The sequence below is a fragment of the Malus domestica genome, chromosome 04, assembly GCF_042453785.1.
Source record: "Malus domestica chromosome 04, GDT2T_hap1".
NCBI lineage: Eukaryota > Viridiplantae > Streptophyta > Magnoliopsida > Rosales > Rosaceae > Malus > Malus domestica.
Window position 1 is genome coordinate 3,870,903 of NC_091664.1, and position 14,811 is coordinate 3,885,713.

The 14,811-nt window shown below is 38.2% G+C and overlaps 2 long non-coding RNA genes across 2 annotated transcripts; both read left to right on the top strand.

Moving 5' to 3' along the window:
- The first annotated feature begins 2,708 nt into the window (after positions 1-2,708).
- LOC139195231 (uncharacterized) lies at positions 2,709-11,140 on the top strand. The gene is made up of 3 exons (XR_011579902.1): positions 2,709-2,829; positions 6,991-10,213; positions 10,314-11,140. It is a non-coding gene; the product is annotated as an uncharacterized lncRNA (long non-coding RNA).
- Positions 11,141-11,159: 19 nt separating this feature from the next.
- On the top strand, positions 11,160-14,770 carry LOC139195232 (uncharacterized). The gene is made up of 2 exons (XR_011579903.1): positions 11,160-12,948; positions 14,576-14,770. It is a non-coding gene; the product is annotated as an uncharacterized lncRNA (long non-coding RNA).
- Positions 14,771-14,811: the final 41 nt, after the last annotated feature.

Below are 14,811 nucleotides of genomic sequence, written 5' to 3' on the forward strand. Positions count from 1 at the left end.
TACTATTAAAATGACAAAAATACCCCTCAATCTTAATGTAGATATTATCGTTTATTAAAAAAAAAAAGTTCATTTGACAATTAATTTAATCACATTATTATCCGTGTGCGAAAGACCTTTTTTATAACCGGCATTACACGCCTCTTAAGATGTTTTAAATGTGTTTAAAAATAGATAAAATAATATTTAATAAATAACTAATTGAATCACATTATTGCTAGCCCATTGTGAGGCTAAGCTCACCCCCTCCTCCTTGGTGTAGATAATATCGTTTGTTAAAAAAAAAACAATCATTTGATAACTTATTTAATCACATTGTTATCCACGTGTGAAAAACCTTTTTTATAACCAACATTACACGCCTCTTAAAATGTTTTGAATGTGTTTAAAAATAAAGAAATTGAATCACATTATTGCTAACTTATTATGAGATACTAATTAAAAAGAGAACCAAAAAGTAAATTATTAAAGAAATGCTATTAAAATGACGAAAATGCCCCTACCTTATTTGATGTATTATTTTGGAATGCCTTTGAAGTTTTTTGTTTTGGGGGCCTTTTTGTTGAAGCATGGTGACACCAAATCATTGTTCACCTTTTCCATTCTCTTTATATATAATAGATTAGTGCCTTATAATACTCTTAGCTCCCATGCCCACTAATTTGTCTTGAAGGACCCATTTACCGGTCTCTTCATATGTGATATCCACATATTCTTTTTATTTCTCATACACCTCTTATTAATTTTTATCATTTGATCTTCTTCAATTCATCCGAGTCCTTGTTGGTAGACGTCATCTCATCAACCTTCTCGGCGAAGTGAGATGTTACCTGGTTATTAAGCTCGGCACATTGAAAGCCAAGTTCTATTTTATAATTGGATATTCGCAAGTACATTTTAGAGTTCGGCATTCTGACGGCTAAACCATATTTACAATCAAGACATTTATCTATTTCGAGTATTTATGTCCATACAGTCTAGTACCAGTTCGGCGTACTTATACTTTCATGAATATAATTATCGAGACCGAACCCGGCACTGACGCCCCAACCTCTGGAAGACGTTCCTAGACGTTTCCTTCTCAGTTGCCCGCATGATGCTCATGCGGTTCTCATGTTCTTCCATCTCCCTTCTCTTGATCAGTTCCTGATCAATAAGGGTTTCTGCTGCTAGTACCTTTAGCTCGCATTCACATTGACACCTATTGGCTTCTCGGGCAGCTTGATAGCTCTTTCAGTTGGCTTATCGATTAGCCTCATTTCTGCCTTAACCTCCAACGTGGCCCTTCATTTTCCTTTCTCTACCCATGTTAAGTTGATCATGTTTATTGGGGCTTGTAGAAAATGATCATCATCAATCTTTATATTAGCATGTGGTTCTTCTAGTAACCGCTTTATTTATGGCCAGCACTGCCCTCTGCTATCTAATGAAAATAACAAGGGGTTTGGCAACTCTGGTTCTCTAATTTCCTTCAACACTGGATAATACACTTCGGATCCTTCATCGTTCTTTTCTTTATTCCTCATTTCCTTGAACACAGGAAATAAAGGAATAATTGGCTCCTCCATAGGGCTGGCTTTTTTCCTCATCTCTCTAACACGATCATTTTATGGGGTAGAGTACTCCAAATCTAGTCTTTTTTGCAGACTCCTTGTTATGGAACATAGTAGTTTACTTACTTCCCCCTTGTTTCTAGAGAGATTTTCTCCATGCTCCTTATGACAGTTATCATAGTGGCCTGCATGTCTTCATTTGTGACCTTCCCTCTTATTTCTCAGAAGGAGTCGGGCTTTCTACTAAGACTGGTCCTTGCAAGTTTTCGGGAAGATTTGCCATATTTGATTATGGTATGTACTGGAGTGGCTTTTGTTTCGCTCCCCACTTGAAGGTTTGTTCTTTCCTTTGTCTTTTTGGTATACAAGATTTGTGATCCCACTAGGCATGCCAAAACTATATTTGGGCAGGAATTTCGCTAGGAATGGTCCCTGGCTCGAGCACACAGCTCCCCGAGGAGTTGCACTTTGGTTGGTTGTTGGGCTCCTGCTTGTCGAGATACTGCAAGAGGAGAACACAGTTAGTTCTGAAATGTGCCTTTGTGGGGCCTTAGGTGTAGGCCTTGAGGCTCACAATCAAAACTAACTGAGTGCAAAGGCATGCCACTGCCATCTCAATATGGCAGATGTCTAACAAGTGTATTTAAGTCGATTACTTGTGTCCCAAGTTATTCTGACTTCTTGTTATCAAAGGATTGTCGTATATGGGTTAAGTCTACATTAAGTTTTTTTCTATGCCTTGAGATCAAGGGCTTTTAGTTCATTATCTTGTATGCTTAATGTGAAATCCCGTCCCTGAAATTTCACTATTCATTATGTATCTCGTAATTTAAGTTCGTATTTCACGTTTACGTCATTTTTATTACTTAATTTTAATTTCGTAAATTTTAGGAATTAAATCGAATAGTTATCGGGTTTGAATTTTCGTATTCAATCTTTATCTTTAGTTGACTTTTCGAAGTTTTAACTAGTGTTTTTAAATACATCTCGAACCCACGAACGCATAGTCAAAAGCCGTTTGCGAGTCCGAGTTATAACGGTATAGTTGCGGACGTTTGAAGTTGTGAACTAAAGATTGTGGGAATTATCCACATGTGGGTTAAAAGTTAAGTTAGTTTTAAAAGGGGAAGGTTGGGAGAACTATCGAGAAGAATGGGGAGAGAAAAGCAGAAGCTGCCATTGGGGAAAAAAAAAAGAAAAACGGAGGGAGAGAGGAGAAGAACCCTCGATACCGTCGACTCTGATTCAGCGTTTCAAGGAGAACATCTTCTTCCACGTTAGTTTCTCTTACATGCCCATCTCTCAGTTTTGTAATTCTTCGATTTTTTTTCTTTCTTTTTTGGTATTGATCTTTTACGATGACCCAGCAGTGTTGGATTCCTATTGGATCAAATCAAATCCCCAATTCCAAACCCAATTCGATAACTTTGTGAATTTTTATTGGTTTTAGATTGGTTTGCTTCCTCTATAATACCCATATCTCAAATTGTGGTTTTATGTGATTTTTGATGGGTTTGGAAGCTGAATATTTTTAACAAGAGTATGAATAGTGGCATGCTACTATAGTTTTCGTCGGGAATAAAGTTCTAATGAAAATTCATGTGGTGGTGGGTGTTAGGTGTAAATGTACAAAGTGTAGAAGAGATGGCAGTTCAATGTTTAGCTAAAATGTGATTTTCGATCCTCAAATCGTAGATTATTCAGTTTTGATGTTTAGTTTGTGGATAAATAGCCGAGATGTTGTGAAGCATTCTATATTTTTGTGCCTGAAATATAAATGGGTAGCTTCCCCTTGAGGCCACATTTTCGTTAACATACTTTGGTGTGTTGGGTGTTAGCTTCTGGTAATTTGCTACTTCGGTTCTCAAAAGCTGTATGTTTTGTCAAGTTCTGTGAATCTGCTAAACAAAATTATGTTTTGCCTAACATATTCTTTAATCAATAGAGAAGTCAAAGAATAGTAGAATATTGTCTTTCCTTTGAATCTTTGTGAATAAGAGTAGGAATGATGGTATGGTATTATGGGTCTCGGGATGCATTTTTGTTATGGAATTTGTGAAGTTCGATTACTTTGTCAAATTTGGATTTTGGGCCAATATTACGGTTTTCTTAATTGATTGTGCTTAAGTTGATGCATCATGTTTGATATATAATATGTTCGGAAATTAATCTTTAGCCTTAGGAAGTGTGTGTTATGATTAGGATGGTGATATCGTCTGCCCACAAGACTATGAATGAGTGCGTCATGTCTTCTCTGTAGATTTGTTAGGATCTTATGTCTTGAAACTTTGTTTGGATTCCGTTGAGTGATGGTCTGGAATCGTATCCTAATTTGGATTCCGTTGAGTGATGGTCCGGAATCGTATCCTAATTTGGATTCCGTTGAGTGATGGTCCGGAATCCCTTCTATTATGCGCTTCCGTTGAGTGATGGTCCGGAATCGTATCGTAGTTTGGATTCTGTTGAGTGATGGTCCAGAATTCCTTCTACTCCGTGATTCCGTTGAGTGATAGTCCGGAATCGTATCCTGGGATTCTTATACTCTGTGATTCCGTTGAGTGATGGTCCGGAATCGTATCCTAGTTTGGATTCTGTTGAGTGATGGTTCAGAATCCCCTTTGGTGTCTTGGTTCCGTTGAGAGGTCCGAAATCCCTACTTCAGAGAAGTAGGCTTGGCCTAACGGTGTCAATCTAGCCTTAATTTTATATATATTTGTGACAATAGTTTTGAGAATCTTGTGAATTGAGTTAGAAAAGATGTTGGACGTCTGGGTTACTCTTTCAGGATTCTCTACGATTCGATTATGATTTCATCAAGTATGAATTTAGAAAATATGGGAATGATTGTTATTATTTTGATCAGATTAATTATTTAATGTGGCTAGAGAATGGTTACATGTTTCGTCGGTTCTTAAATATGACTTATGTTGTGATTGGCGATGTGATGAGACATAATGGTTTATATGTTGGATGAAAGAGAAATCATGATTTTCATGGGGGGTTTGTTATGTAGCTTAAGTCCAGGAATTTCATGTTGTCAGGTTATTATAAATGATGGAGGAATGCTATACTTTTCTTGCTTGAACTGGGTGTGATAAACATTTGATTTTGTGAGTGTTGAACTACGAATGGCTTGATCTCTAATGAGGGTACGTAGGCAGTCTAACGAAGTGGTTAGATGCAGCCAGAGTGTACAAAAAATTATTACGTAGTTGGATCTTGAGTTATGCCTTGTACATATATTGGAGGCGGGATCTGTTAAATATACGGATGCTGGATGACGTCACGCGTCAATCCTGGACGTATGTTGAGTTCGGGGCGTGACACTTAAAGGGTGAAGGTCCAGATTTGATCAAACCATCAGTTTAATTCCCATTTAGTCTTCTTATGACAATAAAACCACTAAATGAACCAGATATGAGAATTGATGGAACTTTGAATCATCAAAAGACTGGAAACCACTTGAATATATGCTAGGGAATGCATCATAACACCAGATCTATTAATCAAAAGACAAGACAAAGAGAGTTGGGCAAGGTTAAACGTCTCGCAGTCTCTTCTCTTTGTAGTTACAGAAGGTTGGGAGCTAAATAGGGATGAATGGTAAACAAGTTTACATGAGAGAATTGATACTACAACATTTGGAAAAGGTAGTAGAGCTTTTACAATAGACAAAAGATGTATTTCTAAGGGGGATCTACGGCTAAAAGGATGCAGAATCTGGGCAAAGCGCAGCTTTCTAGGTATTTGCTTGACTGAGAGACAAGTTGTATGTTTGTTTGTTTGATTGGTTGAGTGTCCTTGTCTCTGGGCCCTCTTCCCCCTTTTATAGGCGAATTAACCCGACAGTAGCGTTTCTACTCTTGCCCGAAAGCAGCTAGGGGTGATGGGTCATCAACATTTTATTTACATGTTCTGCCATTCAGAAAGTGCCTTTGAGCCGGGAGTAGGTTGATTTCCATCGGTTGTCACTTCCCTTGTAAGCTCTAAGCCCTTGCATTAATGGAGAACCGCCATTTTGTCTTGAGATGGATGATCTGGGCTTGGTGTTGGGCCTCGGGCAAATCTCCTTCCTTGAGCTCTTTTGGGCTTCTCCTTCTTTAAGCTCAAAGTTTAAATATTAACCCAAACAAAACCAAGAAGGGAAAACGGTAATTTCCCTACCCCCACTCCCACTCCTACTCCCACTTCCGAATCGAAGATCCGCACTCTCTCTCTCTTTCTCACTCTCTCCCTCTGGCAAGAAACATGGTTGTCCCTCTCTGTCTGATCTAGAATCCCCTAACGATCAATCCCAATCCGTCCCAAAATTAAGATGACAAAAGTGCCCTGCAGCCCTTCAATTTCAGTTGCGTGATTTAACCCGAGGTAGATATTTCCGTCATTTTAACACCCTAAGGGCCGGGCTTATTAAGAATGTAAGAAAGGTCATCAAACACATGATGGGCGGCCCAAAACAAAGTAACCATACTAACCCACCCAACCCTAGTTTGATGGCAGTGGCATAAATAAAGTAAAATCAAGTGGCAAACAATTGACTGTGGTTAAGCTACAATCAATTCGCTCCTCAACTTTAGAGTAGATAATGACATGCAACGCTGCGCCTTTTTTCTTCTCCATCTTTTAATTTGGTCAAAACAAAAACTTGGATGAATCATGGCTTGTTTATATAAATTAAGAGTGGGTTTCTAAATGCTTCTGTGAGTTTCTATACGTCAAATAGGGATCAATGTAGTTTCAAGTTGCAATGCAAAGAATTGAAGGACTCTGGTGATCAAGTTGGACCTGGATAAATTGTAGAAGAAAGTTATTTGTGTTACATCTTCATATCATGCATCATTATTCTTTGTAGAAAATCGTAGATACATTACCTACGAGTCTACGACATAGGTCATAGCCCGAATGAAAAAGTGAGCCTTAACATTATAACATATGGGCTTCTACAAGACCAAATTTTAATCTTCCGGAGTGTCAAAGATGACAGCTATGGGGGTAGTAACATTATGCTTATCAGAAAACCATCTCAAGTATCCCTGACCATATGGTACACCATCTTTCCCAGCACCGTCTTGTGCGATAAAATCTACACGGTATGTAATATCCTGGTTAACCTTTGTGAATGTAAGAACCTGCGGATTCACACTCATCCCCATTTGGTGTGGTACGAAAAGATCCAAGTTGTAAGTTGAAGTAGCCGGGCCGACGTTCTTCACAGTCCTTGTATAGTACTGGGACTGAGTCTGATTGGGACCTGCTTTAATAGAAAATGAAGGGTAGTTGAGCTGTGCTTCTGGTATTACTCCAACTTCCGAGCATTTAACAGTTTGTTGGGTGATGATCTTAATCGCTGTTTCATTGTAATTCAAACCGCACAAGTAAGGAAAGTAATCCTCTGGTTTTATGTCGAAGATGAGCCCTGGGTCATTTGCCTTTGCAGGGTTGACCTGGCCAGCACCAATTGCAAAGACGTCCACGGGGAAAAGCCCTTGGTCAATGATGGGCTTGCCTGCGAGGTTTAGTACATCAGCGGTTGTCATGATGGCAGATTTAATAGCAGCTGGAGACCAATCAGGGTGTGATTTCTTGATCAAAGCCGCAATGCCGCTTAGGTGAGGAGTTGCCATCGAGGTGCCTGAAATTATGTTAAATGTTGCCTTAGGATTAGGAAGTGTGGCATTGTCCACTGATTCAGGCCATGCTGCTAGGATGTCAACGCCAGGTCCAATGATATCAGGTTTCAAAATTCCAGGGCTTGATCTGCTTGGTCCTCGTGAAGAAAAGTGAGCGACCTTGGGAGCAAGTGCATCTCCAATTATACTGCCATAGGTGTTGAGCTTCTCATCTTCCGATTTAAGTATTCTGTCAGTGGTACTTGCTCCAACTGTGAGAATCCATGGGGCCTCATTCGATAAAGATTTATAGCGATTTCCTGCTCCTGAATTTCCAGCCGCACAGCTGAAAAATACTCCTTTTTTAATTGCTGCAAATGCACCGATTGCAATCACATCATCGTAGAAAGGAAGTGAGGGGCCTCCAAGTGAAAGGGAAAGCACGTCCAAGCCATCTTCAACAGCGGCATCAAGACCAGCTAAGATATCGCCTTCGCTACAACCATCGTCATAACAGACTTTGTACATTGCCAAGTGAGCGTAAGGTGCCATGCCAACAGCCGTACCATTGGCCTCTCCAAACACGCTGGCACCTTCCACAAAATTTCCAGCAGCGGTGCTAGAAGTGTGGGTGCCATGGCCAACGAGATCAAATGGATTTCCTGTAATATTCCCTTCTTCTGCACCTACGAAATTTTGTGCACCAATGAGCTTGTTGTTGCACACTGTTCCATTGAAGTCGCACTTGCCCTTCCATTTAGCAGGAGGAGGGGATACTCCTTCGTCACTGAATGAAGGATGATCGGGTCCAATGCCTGTATCCAAGAGTCCTATTATTACACCTTCACCGTAATTTGCTTGTTTCCATAGTCCATATCCTTGGTGTAACCCCAAGAAGTCAGGACTATGAGTAGTTAGCAAAGGAACCGTTTTCTCAAGATGAGCTGACAAAAACCCTTCTTTGTTTTCCATTGCTTTCACTTCCTCTGGTGTCAGTTTAGCTGCAAATCCAGTGACAGCACTGCGGTATGCATGAACGATCCTCTGCTGGTTTAAGTTCGCTGTAGTATCAGGCAAAAATGACTGGTACCAACTGTCTAAATCTGATTCTTCAGAAAATTTCGAGGAGGCCGGCTTTTCAAGAAAAACAATGTAAGTTTGGAGGGTATTTTGCTCCTCTTGTGCAACTGCCTTTGATAAGTAAAACATGACCAGAGTAAAACCAAGAAGATATATGACATGCATTGCTGCACCTTTCTTGTTCTCCATCTTTTATTTTGGTTGAAAGAACTTGGAAGTAAAAAAGATGAGTGTTAGTCTACCATTTAAGTACGTATTTATATATTTGATAATTGTGATTAGTAGAGATAAAAAATGTGCTGGACTTAGTAATGCTCGCAGGTGGTGGCGATAGAGCTTATGCGACTGTTCTTTCATAGTGCGTTGCCAACTGGTTTATCATTCTTGTTAAAACCTTAAGGATCCTTTCAATAATAATTTGGTAGATAAAAACATGATAACCTCGAACAAATAAAGTTGCAAAAATTCATTCTTGAGAAGCATTCTAGCTGGTATAAATGTATTGTTTCCAAATATTAAATTCAAATCTGGACTTAGTAATGCTCGCAGGCGGTGGCGATAGAGCTTATGCGACTGTTCTTTCATAGTGCGTTGCCAACTGATTTATCATTCTTGTTAAAACCTTAAGGATCCTTTCAATAATAATTTGGTAGATAAAAACATGATAACCTCGAACAAAGACAGTTGCAAAAATTCATTCTTGAGAAGCATTCTAGCTGGTATAAATGTATTGTTTCCAAATATTAAATTCAAATCTGGTTATTGACTGACACACCATCTTTATCCTTCTACACAACTTTGTTTATTTTTGGTCATTGGATTAAATGAATCATACTAAAAAAAATTAACAAAATTAAACAGAAGTGTGTAGGAAGTGAAAAAATGTTTGGTCATTTGTCCCTATTTATATATTGAGTGGGTAATTACATGTTTCATGGCGCCATTTTCTCTCGTTTACAAGGATTAACGATTAAGCAATGAAATCTTATTAACCAAGCATATAAAGTGGCGTCAAAGTCCACATTACTTTAGTCTAAAGAAGGCTTTTCAATTGCACTGTACAAATGAATAGTCTTTGGAGCTGAATTTCATTTTATTTACGAGGCTGCCACTGACTCTTTCTGCCGTTGATCTTCATGTCGCGTGTTGATGATCGTGGAAAGGCAGGGGTGCGATGGTCAGTTTGGTCTGTAGGGTTTCGAACGGGTTGGGTGGGTTAGAGACTTTCATTTCCTTTCTTTCTGAGCTATAGTGGGACTCGGTGAGACCATGTCGTCGGGAGAGAGAGACCGAGCGAGCAGAGAGAGAAGAGAGACACGGAGGGAGAGAGATAGGGATTTGGTGATAGGAAGGCATGCGGCTTGCAGGCAGACAGAGTCACTGGGGGTGTACGATTCGAAGGAGAGAAAGAAAGGGGATTGAGTGGTGATGCTTGATTTGGGAAGAGAAAGAGAGAGAGAGGGAGAGCGCAATTTTGGGGTTAGGCGACGGCGGGAGAGAGGGCCAGGGTTGTTGCATCTGTGTCACTCAAAGTGGGTTGCGAGAGAGTGAGAGTGCTGCGTTCTAGGGTTTGAGAGTTGGTTTCGAGAAAGTGAGGAGGCCAGAGTTGGGGTAAGGCTTGGGCTGGGTTTATGGAATGGGGGAGGAGGGTGTGGAATGTCATGGAGAGGAAGGGAGAGGGAGGTCTGCCAAAAAACGTGGGTTGCAGAGCTACAACGAGGGAGATGGGCGTGGATTGGCAGGGAGGGGAAGGGAGAGGGAGGAGTGAGGCTTGCTAAAAAGAGTGTTGGATTGATTTTTCCTCCTCAAATCAAGGGTTGGTGTCGGGATTGAGGAGTGGGTCCAAAATGGGTATGGTTGTGAGGGAAAGAGGGATGGCAGAGACAGAGGTGATGGAGTTGGGCGTGGGAATTCCACAAATCAAGGGCTGCTGTCAATGGGTGTTAATATCAGCAATGACATGATTGGGATGTGAGTTCTCTCAACCTTTTGATTAATTTTTTTTATATTTTGGCTTTTTATATAAGCTATGTAAATGTTTCATTTCCATTTGAAAACTTGGGAATTCTAGGTACCGTATATTGTTTATGGAAGAATCTCAGTCTCAAACCCCTCAAACGATCTCTCGATCTCTTCTCCCCGCCTATGGCGAACTCCCTCCTCCCGACCCCGAGAGGTACCTCCGTTGCCTTTACTTTCTGTAATTTTTGGGGTTCGTGAAATTATTGAGTTGAATGTAGGTTTTTTTGTTTGTTTGAAAATTTGTATTTTAATTGTTGCTCACTTTTTTTTTCTTGCAGTAAAAAGACTTTGCATGAGCTTTGTGAATTATAAGCTTTGTGAAATTATTAAGTTGAATGTAGGTTTTTTTTGTTTGAAAATTTGTGCGTTAATTATGCTCACTCTTTGTTTTTTCTTTGCGGTAAAAGACTTCGAATGAACCACAAGGTTACTGAAATGATAAAGTTGAAATTGTTAGTGTTTTTTTTTAATTTTTAATTTTTTGTGAATTATAAGCTTTGTGAAGTTATTGATTTGAAGAATGTTGTGTTGGAACTTGGAATGAAAATTTTGATTTGAATTATTAGATAAGCATGGAGTATGTAGGAATTCAACCCACGGCTAGCCAAAAACCACCTCGCCGGGCTGAGTCTGGTGCACCGGGAAGTGGTTCTGAATGACCTTCTGATGCCCTTGCCCTCACAAGTATTATTTGTTCTAATTGAAATTTCTAATAAGCAGTTAGATGTAGGGAAGTTATAGCTTATTGCTTTGTGGAAGTTAAGTCTATTTGGGCATTCTATATTGCTATTGTAACATGCTTAAGCTATTTTGTTGGTTGTAATATCATGTGTATCATGAAGATTCTAAGGAAACGCAGATGGGAGGAGCTCAAAACGCTTTGGTTGTTGGTCTATTTGCACCAAGGGCACCGTGAGTAGTTTCTTGCTTACAGGTGTATTAATGGTTGTTTTCGCGTTTATTTAATATACCTATGTTGCATATGTTTCAACTTATGCCTCTTCCCATGTATATTTGTGCCTATTGATTCAGTGACTCGAGTGTTGCAGTTCGCAAGGATGATGAGTCTACACGCAGCCCCGAAGGCCGAGTCAACTCACCAATGACTGTACGAGTTCGCAAATCTGTGAAGGTACATATTAAATTTACCCAATTTTTGGATTTTGATTTAGTTCAGAGTTGCAGTGGGATTGAAAATTGGGACTTTGTGGTACTCTCTCTCTCTCTCTCTCTCTCTCTCTCTCTCTCTCCTATGTGTATGAATTGAGTTCTGAAATGCCTGTGCAAATGGGCGCGTTTACTAACTAAGCTTTCAAGGGGAGCCCATCAACAGTTTGCTTGCTGGGGGAATATGAAGATTACCAGTGTATGATTTGGTTATCTTTTATTTTTTATTTAAATTTATCCATATATAATGTGGGTATATTTATAAAAAAGAATTGTGATAAGCTATTATGCCATATGACTTTGAAAGCATTGATTTTGTGTTTAGTTTGGATTTTTGCATTGTGAATGTTGAATTTGTGTTTATTTTGGATTTTTGTGTTTGAATTTGTAGCATGATCTTTCACTGCAGCATCCAAAATTTGCATTTGTAAATTGTGAAAGAAAAATGAAGTATGAGGAAATTATAGGAGATTGTGTTGGCTTTGGCCATTAAGGGTATTAGCAGGTTGTTCCCCCATACAGGTGATTAGTCGTTTTTCAGTGTCTGTTCTATTTGGATGAGAAAGTGATTGAAAAACAGAGGATTTTTTTTTATTCGTTGGTTGATTTGTGTGTGGACTGTTTTTTTATTTTTATTTTTTTTATTTTTAGTATAGATGTGAAACCAACAGTGCAAGAGCAGGATTTGATTAGTCATGCCTGAAAAGGGGTTTGTTTCTTAAATCACATTCCTTAGATTATTAATGTGCTTTGAAGGCTCTTCAATATGATTTTCTAATTTCTCCTTTCCAGCATTCTCTTTTTGGTTTTTGGAGTGTTTGTGATTTATATTTGATTATATAAATGCAGCAATTAATTTGCATCCTTATGACAGCGCATATATGAAAGTGCATTCGATTCCAATATGGGTATGTGTGACAGGATGTGCCTGTTGCTGCTGGTAGGCTTGTTGTTGTTTCTCGCACTGTTAACTTTTTGTGTGTGTTGATTTGATTAACAATTCAAGCATATCTTTTGTGTGTTTTTTTTTTTTTTTTGTGTTTAATTTTATTTGAATTTCTTAATTTGTTCAAAGGATGCTTGGTTAGCAGCCCGTTTTACTTGTTGGTTTTTTTATTTGGATTTATAGCACTGAGGGTATAGGTGAACGGTGAAGCGGTTTGTATGGGCTCATGCATCTTAAACATGTAGTGAGAAGTGAGGATTTTGTTTTAGTGTTTTACATAATCTAAATGAATTACGTCGCCGGTAAATTTGTAATTTTCGTTACTGTTATTTGTTAATTAATCTGGTTTTTTTTTTTTAAGGTCAGTTAATTTATCAGTTAATAGTGTTGCTGTTAATGATTTAGTTTAATTAATCAGTTAATAATGCTGCTGCTAATGATTTAGTTTTAGTATAATGATGTTGTTAATGATTTGGTTTTGAGTTTAAATCTGATTAGCAAAAATCGGAGGGTTTAAGGTTATGCACTTGCTTTGCATGTGACTGCCAGAGAAATTCAAGCTTCTGCCAAGGTAATTATTGATAATTGGATTGTTTAATGCGATCAAACATGGTAGTGAAATGTTGAATTTTATGGCTACAAGTTTCTAATTGGAATGCTAATGCTGCAATTCATGATGATCAATATGTTCTGACTTAAACATTTACTGCAAATGTATTGTTGCTTTGTGATGAATGAGTTATCTTTTGCATATAAGTCTTTTTGTTTCTCGATACTAAGTTTAAAATAGAGATTTCAGAGCAAAATTGAGTTCAGCATAGCTTTGATGGATGGATAGATGTATGCTTAGTTTGTAAGAGAAGAGAAAACGAAAACCACACCAAACAACTCGCATTTAAAGCTCTTTTTCTTTTTCTCTTTTTACATAAATCTTTCTTTGTTAGATTGCTAAGGGGCTGCACTGTGTGAGGGATTACTATAGATACTAGCCTTACGTGACTGCCTTGATTTATGCATGATGGAACTAAATTACTTTAGAATAGATAATTTTTTTGGTCTTCTTTCTTTTGTTGGAATGTTGTCACTGTCATCCATTAATTTTGGATTGTTTAGTGTCATGGGTTCTGTAGAATTAGACTCCAGTTGTGTCATGGGTTGTGTCATCCCACAAACAATTATGCCATGAGTGGGATGCTGGATGATTGCTAAAACATGAGACTTATCAAAATGCAAATAGGAAATAACACCTATATAAGTATACTCTGGCTTTGGCCCTGCATTCTTAGTTGTGTGAGATATGCATGGTTGATATCAACTAATAATGCATATTGCAATTATATTCCCTTAATTGATGGGGTCTTCATAACCTTTATGAATTTAGTATAGGATTTAGATGCATAGTGTTGCGATGGGAACATGAAGACTGCATTTGGGAGTGTGCATTAAGTGTATTTGATGCATCGATATTTTTTTAACTTAAAATAACCCCAAAGGTTTGGCCTTTCTGTATTCTCATATAGCATTCAACCAACAACATGCCATAAGGTCTCCATTCTCTTTTCTCATTTTTGTCAGGTCTTTTGAAACAAAAACATTCAAACATACAACGTGAAATTGAATGATTAGAAGAAAACAAAGATACCCAAAAAAAAAAAAAATACACAAACTAAACCAAATATTATGTCTTCCGGACACCCAAATTCAAAACCAATAAGTAATGATAACTACATTATTTTCTTTCCCAATACACAACAAATTAGCACAAAAACTCTATATATATGTATATATAACGCTTCCATATGCTTGTTTCTCTTTCTTAGACGAAATTATCCATATGTCAAACCATAGTGGATAATTTCACTTTAATAACACTTCCGTATGCTGATTTCACCTCATTATTTTTTGCATTCCAATTGGTCTTTGTTTTGTTCTCAGACAGTTATCGGCATAGATGAAGTAAAATTCCGTTCTTGGCTCTCTTTTTCTTTGCTGTATCATCTTTTGTTTGTTGATGTAAATTTGGGTTATGTTGGATTTTTCAATTTGATTCTCCAATATATGTTTTTGGTGACCAACTGTAGTAAAATGCTGCTTAAATATTCATCACGTTAAGGTTTTCATGGTTATTTGAGAATATCATATTTAAGTCACTAGAATTCTTTATACAGGACTGACTGGGCTCCTATTTTAAATGACAGGTCAATCCCAATTTTATGCATTTAAGTGGATCACCCTCCTCTTAACCCAGGAGTTCAATTTCGCTGACAGCCTTCACACTTGGGATACACTTTCAAGTGATATGAGGGTCCTCAGGTAGTATTATATCCTTTTGGACTGTATAGACTGAAGAGTTTGTTTTCAATGCATGAAATGAAAAAATTTGGCTTTTGGTTTTCGCCTCTTGAATTATCTGAGCTATTGATTACATTAATGT